The sequence below is a fragment of the Oncorhynchus keta genome, unplaced genomic scaffold (genome assembly GCF_023373465.1).
Source record: "Oncorhynchus keta strain PuntledgeMale-10-30-2019 unplaced genomic scaffold, Oket_V2 Un_contig_18343_pilon_pilon, whole genome shotgun sequence".
NCBI lineage: Eukaryota > Metazoa > Chordata > Actinopteri > Salmoniformes > Salmonidae > Oncorhynchus > Oncorhynchus keta.
Window position 1 is genome coordinate 13,250 of NW_026280870.1, and position 13,249 is coordinate 26,498.

The window sequence follows — 13,249 nt, forward strand, 5'->3', positions numbered from 1 at the left end:
CCTGACCCCATAGATTAGTTATCCTACAGGGTCATGATGTTACAGTGTCCAACACAGAGCAGAGCTGACCCCTGACCCCATAGATTAGTTATCCTACAGGGTTGTGATGTTAGTGTCCAATACAGAGCAGAGCTGACCCCTGACCCCATAGATTAGTTATCCTACAGGGTCGTGATGTTAACAGTGTTATGTCTATAAAATGTTTCCCCTGGCATTGTATAGACCCAGCCAAACTCTGCTGACTATGTTCTTCTCAGTAGGGTGAAACCAGGCCAGCAACAACAAGACAACAACAACAAGACAACAACAACAAGACAACAACAACAAGACAACAACAACAAGACAACAACGACATCATAATCATTTACATATTTCTTCGTTCTATTTGTCCAGACATACAACGTGAACACATCACTATCTGACTGATCTGATGAAAATAAGAAACGAAGAGCAGAGATGATGAAAATAAGAAACAAAGAGCAGAGATGATGAAAATAAGAAACAAAGAGTAGAGATGTTGAAAATAAGAAACAAAGAGTAGAGATGTTGAAAATAAGAAACAAAGAGCAGAGATGATGAAAATAAGAAACAAAGAGCAGAGATGTTGAAAATAAGAAACAAAGAGCAGAGATGATGAAAATAAGAAACAAAGAGCAGAGATGTTGAAAATAAGAAACAAAGAGTAGAGATGTTGAAAATAAGAAACAAAGAGTAGAGATGATGAAAATAAGAAACAAAGAGCAGAGATGTTGAAAATAAGAAACGAAGAGCAGAGATGTTGAAAATAAGAAACAAAGAGTAGAGATGATGAAAATAAGAAACAAAGAGCAGAGATGATGAAAATAAGAAACAAAGAGCAGAGATGATGAAAATAAGAAACAAAGAGCAGAGATGATGAAAATAAGAAACAAAGAGCAGAGATGATGAAAATAAGAAACAAAGAGCAGAGATGATGAAAATAAGAAACAAAGAGCAGAGATGATGAAAATAAGAAACAAAGAGCAGAGATGATGAAAATAAGAAACAAAGAGCAGAGATGATGAAAATAAGAAACAAAGAGCAGAGATGATGAAAATAAGAAACAAAGAGCAGAGATGATGAAAATAAGAAACAAAGAGCAGAGATGATGAAAATAAGAAACAAAGAGTAGAGATGTTGAAAATAAGAAACAAAGAGCAGAGATGATGAAAATAATAAACAAAGAGCAGAGATGTTGAAAATAAGAAACAAAGAGCAGAGATGTTGAAAATAAGAAACAAAGAGCAGAGATGTTGAAAATAAGAAACAAAGAGCAGAGATGGTGAAAATAAGAACTAAGAGCAGAGATGTTGAAGAGATGGGACGTGTTTTTTCTCCTTGGGGCCAGAAGGCCTTTTTGTCTCTCAGGTCTTTCCTCCATTGCCCAGTAAGATCATGGCTGTAGGCATGTCTGTACTAAACCAGACTAGAGACATAGTGTCACGCCCTGGTCAAAGTATTTTGTGTTTTTCTTTATGTATTTGGTCAGGCCAGGGTGTGACATGGGTTTTGTATGTGGCGTGTAGTTTAGTGGGATTGTAGCTTAGTGGGGTGTTCTAGGTTAGTCTATGGCTGTCTGAAGTGGTTCTCAATCAGAGGCAGGTGTTTATCGTTGTCTCTGATTGGGAACCATATTTAGGCAGCCATATGCTTTGGTTGTATTGTGGGTGATTGTCCTTACTGTCTTGATGTCCTTAGTCTGTGTTAGTTTGCACCAGTTAAGGCTGTTTCTGTTTTAGAGCCCTTTCATATAGAGCCCTTTAATATAGAGCCCTTTAATATAGAGCTCTTTCAGACAACAGAATAATATAGAGCCCTTTAATATAGAGCTCTTTAATATAGAGCCCTTTAATATAGAGCCCTTTAAAACAACAGATTAATATAGAGCTCTTTAACATAAAGCCCTTTAATATAGAGCCCTTTAAAACAACAATAATATAGAGCTCTTTAAAATAACAGAATAATATAGAGCTCTTTAAAACAACAGATTAATATAGAGCTCTTTAAAATAACAGAATAATATAGAGTGGCCCACGTGGCCAATGATCTAGTGACCATCAACACCCGAGGTAATCAATCACTGTCAAGTCAAGACAATGCCCGAATCAAATGAAGCTCGTCTGGTACACTCTTAGAAAAAAGGGTTTCAAATGAGTTCTACCTGGAACCAGAAAATGGGAGAAACTTTTTTAGTTCCCGGTAGAACCCTTTTGGGTTCCATGTAGAGCGTTGGGTTCTACCTGGAATTAAAAAGGGTTCTACCTGGAACTAAAAAGGGTTCTACCTGGAACTAAAAAGGGTTCTACCTGGAATTAAACAGGGGTTCTTCAAAGGGTTTTCCTATGGGGACAGATAAAGAGTGACACCAACTGAGTGACTAATCAACACCAGAGTGACTAATCAACACCAGAGACACTAATCAACACCAGAGAAACTAATCAACACCAGAGACACTAATCAACACCAGAGACACTAATCAACACCAGAGTGACTAATCAACACCAGAGAAACTAATCAACACCAGAGACACTAATCAACACCAGAGACACTAATCAACACCAGAGTGACTAATCAACACCAGAGACACTAATCAACACCAGAGACACTAATCAACACCAGAGACACTAATCAACACCAGAGACACTAATCAACACCAGAGTGACTAATCAACACCAGAGACACTAATCAACACCAGAGACACTAATCAACACCAGAGACACTAATCAACACCAGAGAAACTAATCAACACCAGAGTGACTAATCAACACCAGAGACACTAATCAACACCAGAGTGACTAATCAACACCAGAGACACTAATCAACACCAGAGACACTAATCAACACCAGAGACACTAATCAACACCAGAGACACTAATCAACACCAGAGACACTAATCAACACCAGAGTGACTAATCACCACCAGAGAGACTAATCAACACCAGAGACACTAATCAACACCAGAGAGACTAATCACCACCAGAGACAATAATCAACACCAGAGACACTAATCAACACCAGAGTGACTAATCAACACCAGAGACACTAATCAACACCAGAGACACTAATCAACACCAGAGACAATAATCAACACCAGAGACACTAATCAACACCAGAGACTAATCAACACCAGAGTGACTAATCAACACCAGAGACACTAATCAACACCAGAGAGACTAATCAACACCAGAGACACTAATCAACACCAGAGACACTAATCAACACCAGAGACACTAATCAACACCAGAGAGACTAATCAACACCAGAGTGACTAATCAACACCAGAGACACTAATCAACACCAGAGAGACTAATCAACACCAGAGACACTAATCACCACCAGAGACACTAATCAACACCAGAGTGACTAATCAACACCAGAGTGACTAATCAACACCAGAGACACTAATCAACACCAGAGACACTAATCAACACCAGAGAGACTAATCAACACCAGAGACACTAATCAACACCAGAGACACTAATCAACACCAGAGAGACTAATCAACACCAGAGACACTAATCAACACCAGAGACACTAATCAACACCAGAGAGACTAATCAACACCAGAGACACTAATCATCATCAGAGAGACTAATCAACACCAGAGAGACTAATCAACACCAGAGAGACTAATCAACACCAGAGACACTAATCAACACCAGAGAGACTAATCACCACCAGAGACACTAATCAACACCAGAGAAACTAATCAACACCAGAGACACTAATCAACACCAGAGTGACTAATCAACACCAGAGTGACTAATCAACACCAGAGACACTAATCAACACCAGAGTGACTAATCAACACCAGAGACACTAATCAACACCAGAGTGACTAATCAACACCAGAGACACTAATCAACACCAGAGACACTAATCAACACCAGAGACACTAATCAACACCAGAGACACTAATCAACACCAGAGAGACTAATCTACACCAGAGTGACTAATCAACACCAGAGACACTAATCAACACCAGAGTGACTAATCAACACCAGAGACACTAATCAACACCAGAGACACTAATCAACACCAGAGACACTAATCAACACCAGAGACACTAATCAACACCAGAGACACTAATCAACACCAGAGACACTAATCAACACCAGAGAGACTAATCAACACCAGAGACACTAATCACCACCAGAGACAATAATCAACACCAGAGACACTAATCAACACCAGAGACACTAATCAACACCAGAGACACTAATCACCACCAGAGACACTAATCAACACCAGAGTGACTAATCACCACCAGAGACACTAATCAACACCAGAGACACTAATCAACACCAGAGAGACTAATCAACACCAGAGACACTAATCAACACCAGAGAAACTAATCAACACCAGAGACACTAATCAACACCAGAGACACTAATCAACACCAGAGACACTAATCAACACCAGAGACACTAATCACCACCAGAGACACTAATCAACACCAGAGAGACTAATCAACACCAGAGAGACTAATCAACACCAGAGACACTAATCAACACCAGAGACACTAATCAACACCAGAGACACTAATCAACATCAGAGACACTAATCAACACCAGAGACACTAATCAACACCAGAGTGACTAATCAACACCAGAGTGACTAATCAACACCAGAGACACTAATCAACACCAGAGTGACTAATCAACACCAGAGTGACTAATCAACACCAGAGACACTAATCAACACCAGAGTGACTAATCAACACCAGAGACACTAATCAACACCAGAGACACTAATCACCACCAGAGACACTAATCAACACCAGAGAGACTAATCAACACCAGAGACACTAATCACCACCAGAGACACTAATCAACACCAGAGACACTAATCAACACCAGAGACACTAATCAACACCAGAGACACTAATCAACACCAGAGAGACTAATCAACACCAGAGAAACTAATCAACACCAGAGACACTAATCAACACCAGAGAGACTAATCAACACCAGAGAGACTAATCAACACCAGAGAGACTAATCAACACCAGATAAAACTAATCAACACCAGAGACACTAATCAACACCAGAGACACTGATCAACACCAGAGAGACTAATCAACACCAGAGAGACTAATCAACACCAGAGTGACTAATCAACACCAGAGACACTAATCAACACCAGAGTGACTAATCAACACCAGAGACACTAATCAACACCAGAGAGACTAATCAACACCAGAGACACTAATCAACACCAGAGACACTAATCAACACCAGAGTGACTAATCAACACCAGAGTGACTAATCAACACCAGAGACACTAATCAACACCAGAGACACTAATCAACACCAGAGACACTAATCAACACCAGAGTGACTAATCAACACCAGAAACACTAATCAACACCAGAGTGACTAATCAACACCAGAGACAATAATCAACACCAGAGTGACTAATCAACACCAGAGACACTAATCAACACCAGAGACACTAATCAACACCAGAGACAATAATCAACACCAGAGTGACTAATCAACACCAGAGACACTAATCAACACCAGAGTGACTAATCAACACCAGAAACACTAATCAACACCAGAGTGACTAATCAACACCAGAGTGACTAATCAACACCAGAGACACTAATCAACACCAGAGACACTAATCAACACCAGAAACACTAATCAACACCAGAAACACTAATCAACACCAGAGACAATAATCAACACCAGAGTGACTAATCAACACCAGAGTGACTAATCAACACCAGAGAGACTAATCAACACCAGAGACACTAATCAACACCAGAGACACTAATCACCACCAGAGTGACTAATCAACACCAGAGTGACTAATCAACACCAGAGAGACTAATCTACACCAGAGACACTAATCAACACCAGAGTGACTAATCAACACCAGAGACACTAATCAACGCCAGAGTGACTAATCAACACCAGAGACACTAATCAACACCAGAGACAATAATCAACACCAGAGACACTAATCAACACCAGAGACACTAATCAACACCAGAGAGACTAATCAACACCAGAGAGACTAATCAACACCAGAGACACTAATCAACACCAGAGACACTGATCAACACCAGAGAGACTAATCAACACCAGAGACACTAATCAACACCAGAGTGACTAATCAACACCAGAGACACTAATCAACACCAGAGACACTAATCAACACCAGAGTGACTAATCAACACCAGAGACACTAATCAACACCAGAGTGACTAATCAACACCAGAGACACTAATAAACACCAGAGACACTAATCAACATCAGAGACACTAATTAACACCAGAGACACTAATCAACACCAGAGACACTAATCAACACCAGAGTGACTAATCAACACCAGAGACACTAATCAACACCAGAGACACTAATCAACACCAGAGACACTAATCAACACCAGAGACACTAATCAACACCAGAGACACTAATCAACACCAGAGTGACTAATCAACACCAGAGACACTAATCAACACCAGAGACACTAATCAACACCAGAGAGACTAATCAACACCAGAGACACTAATCAACACCAGAGAGACTAATCAACACCAGAGACACTAATCAACACCAGAGACAATAATCAACACCAGAGAGACTAATCAACTCCAGAGTGACTAATCAACACCAGAGACAATAATCAACACCAGAGACACTAATCAACACCAGAGAGACTAATCAACTCCAGAGTGACTAATCAACACCAGAGACAATAATCAACACCAGAGTGACTAATCAACACCAGAGAGACTAATCAACACCAGAGACACTAATCAACACCAGAGACACTAATCAACACCAGAGAAACTAATCAACACCAGAGACACTAATCAACACCAGAGACACTAATCAACACCAGAGTGACTAATCAACACCAGAGTGACTAATCAACACCAGAGACAATAATCAACACCAGAGACAATAATCAACACCAGAGTGACTAATCTACACCAGAGACACTAATCAACACCAGAGTGACTAATCAACACCAGAGACACTAATCAACACCAGAGACACTAATCAACACCAGAGTGACTAATCAACACCAGAGACAATAATCAACACCAGAGAGACTAATCAACACCAGAGAAACGAATCAACACCAGAGACACTAATCAACACCAGAGTGACTAATCAACACCAGAGACACTAATCAACACCAGAGACACTAATCAACACCAGAGTGACTAATCAACACCAGAGTGACTAATCAACACCAGAGACACTAATCAACACCAGAGACACTAATCAACACCAGAGACACTAATCAACACCAGAGAGACTAATAAACACCAGAGACACTAATCAACACCAGAGACACTAATCAACACCAGAGACACTAATCAACACCAGAGTGACTAATCAACACCAGAGACACTAATCAACACCAGAGACACTAATCAACACCAGAGTGACTAATCAACACCAGAGACACTAATCAACACCAGAGACACTAATCAACACCAGAGTGACTAATCAACACCAGAGTGACTAATCAACACCAGAGACACTAATCAACACCAGAGACACTAATCAACACCAGAGACACTAATCAACACCAGAGAGACTAATCAACACCAGAGACACTAATCAACACCAGAGACACTAATCAACACCAGAGACACTAATCAACACCAGAGACACTAATCAACACCAGAGTGACTAATCAACACCAGAGACACTAATCAACACCAGAGTGACTAATCAACACCAGAGTGACTAATCAACACCAGAGACACTAATCAACACCAGAGACACTAATCAACACCAGAGACACTAATCAACACCAGAGACACTAATCAACACCAGAGAGACTAATCAACACCAGAGTGACTAATCAACACCAGAGACACTAATCAACACCAGAGACACTAATCAACACCAGAGTGACTAATCAACACCAGAGAGACTAATCAACACCAGAGACACTAATCAACACCAGAGACACTAATCAACACCAGAGTGACTAATCAACACCAGAGACACTAATCAACACCAGAGACACTAATCAACACCAGAGAGACTAATCAACACCAGAGAGACTAATCAACACCAGAGTGACTAATCAACACCAGAGACACTAATCAACACCAGAGACACTAATCAACACCAGAGACACTAATCAACACCAGAGAGACTAATCAACACCAGAGACACTAATCAACACCAGAGAAACTAATCAACACCAGAGACACTAATCAACACCAGAGACACTAATCAACACCAGAGACACTAATCAACACCAGACACTAATCACCACCAGACACTAACACTAATCACCAGAGACACTAATCAACACCAGAGACACTAATCAACACCAGAGAGACTAATCAACACCAGAGACACTAATCAACACCAGAGAGACTAATCAACACCAGAGACACTAATCAACACCAGAGACACTAATCAACACCAGAGACACTAATCAACACCAGAGACACTAATCAACACCAGAGACACTAATCAACACCAGAGACACTAATCAACACCAGAGACACTAATCAACACCAGAGACACTAATCAACACCAGAGACACTAATCAACACCAGAGACACTAATCAACACCAGAGACACTAACTAATCAACACCAGAGACACTAATCCACCAGAGAGACTAATCAACACCACACTAATCAACACCTACTAATCAACACCCACTAATCAAACAGAGACACTAATCAGAGACACTAATCAACACCAGAGACACTAATCAACACCAGATGACTAATCAACACCAGAGACACTAATCAACACCAGAGACACTAATCAACACCAGAGACACTAATCAACACCAGAACACTAATCAACACCAGAGATCTAATCAACACCAGAGAACTAATCAACACCAGAGACACTAATCAACACCAGAGACACTAATCAACACCAGAGACACTAATCAACACCAGAGACACTAATCAACACCAGAGACACTAATCAACACCAGAGACACTAATCAACACCAGAGACACTAATCAACACCAGAGAGACTAATCAACACCAGAGACACTAATCAACACCAGAGAGACTAATCAACACCAGAGACACTAATCAACACCAGAGACACTAATCAACACCAGAGACACTAATCAACACCAGAGATCAACACCAGAGACACTAATCAACACCAGAGACACTAATCAACACCAGAGTGACTAATCAACACCAGAGACCTAATCAACACCAGAGACACTAATCAACACCAGAGACACTAATCAACACCAGAGACACTAATCAACACCAGAGACACTAATCAACACCAGAGACACTAATCACCACAGAGTGACTAATCCACTAATCAACACCAGGTGACTAATCAACACCAGATGACTAATCAACACCAGAGACACTAATCAACACCAGGAGACTAATCAACACCAGAGACACTAATCAACACCAGAGACACTAATCAACACAGAGAAGACACTAATCAACACCAGAGACACTAATCAACACCAGAGACACTAATCAACACCAGAGACACTAATCAACACCAGAGACTCTAATCAACACCAGAGACACTAATCAACACCAGAGACACTAATCAACACCAACACACTAATCAACACCAGAGACACTAATCAACACCAGAGACACTAATCAACACCAGAGACACTAATCAACACCAGAGACACTAATCAACACCAGCAGACACTAATCAACACCAGAGAGACACTAATCAACACCAGAGACACTAATCAACACCAGAGCTGACTAATCAACACCAGAGACACTAACACCAGATCACTAATCAACACCAGGTCTATCTAATCAACACCAGAGACACTAATCACACCAGAGACACTAATCAACACCAGAGAGACTAATCAACACCAGAGACACTAATCACATCAGGACACTAATACACCAGAGACACTAATCAACACCAGAGACACTAATCAACACCAGAGACTAATCAACACCTACTAATCAACACCCCTAATCAACACCAGAGACACTAATCAACATCTGACACTAATCAACACCAGAGACACTAATCAACCCAGAGACACTAATCAACACCCACTAATCAACATCAGAGAGACTAATCAACACCAGAGACACTAATCAACACCAGAGACTAATCAACACCAGAGACACTAATCACCAGATTGTGAGACTAGTCGATTTCAACACTTCAGAGGGGGTAGTCAGTGCCACATTTGCCATGACTCAACACCAGATGCCAACCAGGCACTTACTTCCTTTCAAACAGACACATCTGGTCAACACCAATGTATCCCAGCATGTACTAATCAACACTACTTCCCACTAATAACACATCTGGTCTATTTGTGTAAATGTATCCCAGCATGCTCTCTTCTTACTAACACATCTGGTCTATAAAAGGTATCCCAGCATGCTCTACTTCCTTTAACACATCTGGTCTACACAATGTATCCCAGCATGCTCTCTACTTCCCTTAACACATCTGGTCTACACGATGTATCCCATCATGCTCTCTACTTCCCTTAACACATCTGGTCTACACAATGTATCCCAGCATGCTCTCTTCTCCCGTTAACACATCTGGTCTACACAATGTATCCCAGCATGCTCTCTACTTCCCTTAACACATCTGGTCTACACAATGTATCCCAGCATGCTCTCTACTTCCCTTAACACATCTGGTCTACACAATGTATCCCAGCATGCTCTCATCCCTTAACACATCTGGTCTACACGATGTATCCCAGCATGCTCTCTACCCCATGCTCTCTTCTTAACACATCTGGTCTACACGATGTATCCCAGCATGCTCTCTACTTCCTTTAACACATCTGGTCTACACAATGTATCCCAGCATGCTCTCTTCTCCCGTTAACACATCTGGTCTACACAATGTATCCCAGCATGCTCTCTACTTCCCTTAACACATCTGGTCTACACAATGTATCCCAGCATGCTCTCTTCTTCCCTTAACACATCTGGTCTACACGATGTATCCCAGCATGCTCTCTACTTCCCTTAACACATCTGGTCTACACAATGTATCCCAGCATGCTCTCTACTCCCCTTAACACATCTGGTCTATAAAAGGTATCCCAGCATGCTCTCTACTCCCTTTAATTAACACATCTGGTCTATAAAAGGTATCCCAGCATGCTCTCTACATCTAAACCACCATCATCTCCTGCTGCCTGCGGTCATAGCGACCATCTTACCTGGCCGTCGACTGGTGGGATTCAGATAGGCACTGCCCGCAACACCCAATCAGAACCCCTCTTGACATTCATCCCACTTCTTCCAAAATTCAATAGACCCCCCCACACACACACTCTCTCTCTCTCTCTCTCTCTCTCTCTCTCTCTCTCTCTCTCTCTCTCTCTCTCTCTCTCTCTCTCTCTCTCTCTCTCTCTCTCTCTCTCTCTCTTCAAATCCACCCTGTTACCATTCAGATAAAAATTATTGCTTATATGAGAGCAGAAAAAAAAGTGACAGCAATTTCTTTCTCCTAACCTCTTCATTTGGTTTTTAGGCTTTCCTCTCCTGTCAGCTTGAATGCCTCAGAAATCCCCCTTTAATTTCCTCGACTGTACCGTCCACCTCCAGACATTCCTTCGTAATACCGCGCATCAGTCCAATCTCTCTCCAAATGAAATTGGTTTCCGCTGGGGTCAGGGGTCAGCTAGTGGTGTGTGTGTTATGATTCCATCTAATCTGTAAAGGACTAATCCTAACATGTACCTTTCACAAACTACCGCGCATTTCTGCCATGTTGATTCCCCCTCCCTCTCCAGGAGGCAGATTCTAGTCTACTCCAGCCAGTCGAATTTAACACCATCATCTGAGCAAAAATGGTTCTTCAACGGGTTCTCTAATGGGAGAACCACAGAGTGTATTCCTACCTCCTATTCTAATACCTTCATCTCTGTAGCTCAATGGAACTGAGGTACAATACCTTCATCTCTGTAGCTCTATGGAGCTGAGGTACTGTCTAATACCTTCATCTCTGTAGCTCTATGGAGCTGAGGTACAGTGGTAATACCTTAATCTCTGTAGCTCTATAGAGCTGAGGTACAATACCTTCATCTCTGTAGCTCTATAGAGCTGAGGTACAGTGGTCATACCTTCATCTCTGTAGCTCTATAGAGCTGAGGTACAATACCTTCATCTCTATAGCTCTATAGAGCTGAGGTACAATACCTTCATCTCTGTAGCTCTATAGAGCTGAGGTACAATACCTTCATCTCTGTAGCTCTATAGAGCTGAGGTACAGTGGTCATACCTTCATCTCTGTAGCTCTATGGAGCTGAGGTACAATACCTTCATCTCTATAGCTCTATAGAGCTGAGGTACAATACCTTCATCTCTGTAGCTCTATAGAGCTGAGGTACAATACCTTCATCTCTGTAGCTCTATGGAGCTGAGGTACAGTGGTCATACCTTCATCTCTGTAGCTCTATGGAGCTGAGGTACAGTCTAATACCTTCATCTCTGTAGCTCTATGGAACTGAGGTACAGTGGTAATACCTTCATCTCTGTAGCTCTATAGAGCTGAGGTACAGTGGTAATACCTTCATCTCTGTAGCTCTATAGAGCTGAGTTACAATACCTTCATCTCTGTAGCTCTATAGAGCTGAGGTACAGTGGTAATACCTTCATCTCTGTAGCTCTATAGAGCTGAGGTACAATACCTTCATCTCTGTAGCTCTATAGAGCTGAGGTACAATGCCTTCATCTCTGTAGCTCTATAGAGCTGAGGTACAATACCTTCATCTCTGTAGCTCTATAGAGCTGAGGTACAGTGGTCATACCTTCATCTCTGTAGCTCTATAGAGCTGGGGTACAATACCTTAATCTCTGTAGCTCTATAGAGCTGAGGTACAGTGGTCATACCTTCATCTCTGTAGCTCTATAGAGCTGGGGTACAATGGTAATACCTTCATCTCTGTAGCTCTATAGAGCTGAGTTACAGTGGTCATACCTTCATCTCTGTAGCTCTATAGAGCTGAGGTACAATACCTTCATCTCTGTTACTCTATAGAGCTGAGGTACAATACCTTCATCTCTGTAGCTCTATAGAGCTGAGGTACAGTGGTCATACCTTCATCTCTGTAGCTCTATAGAGCTGAGGTACAATGCCTTCATCTCTGTAGCTCTATAGAGCTGAGGTACAATGCCTTCATCTCTGTAGCTCTATAGAGCTGAGGTACAGTGGTCATACCTTCATCTCTGTAGCTCTATAGAGCTGCGGTACAATGCCTTCATCTCTGTAGCTCTATAGAGCTGAGGTAC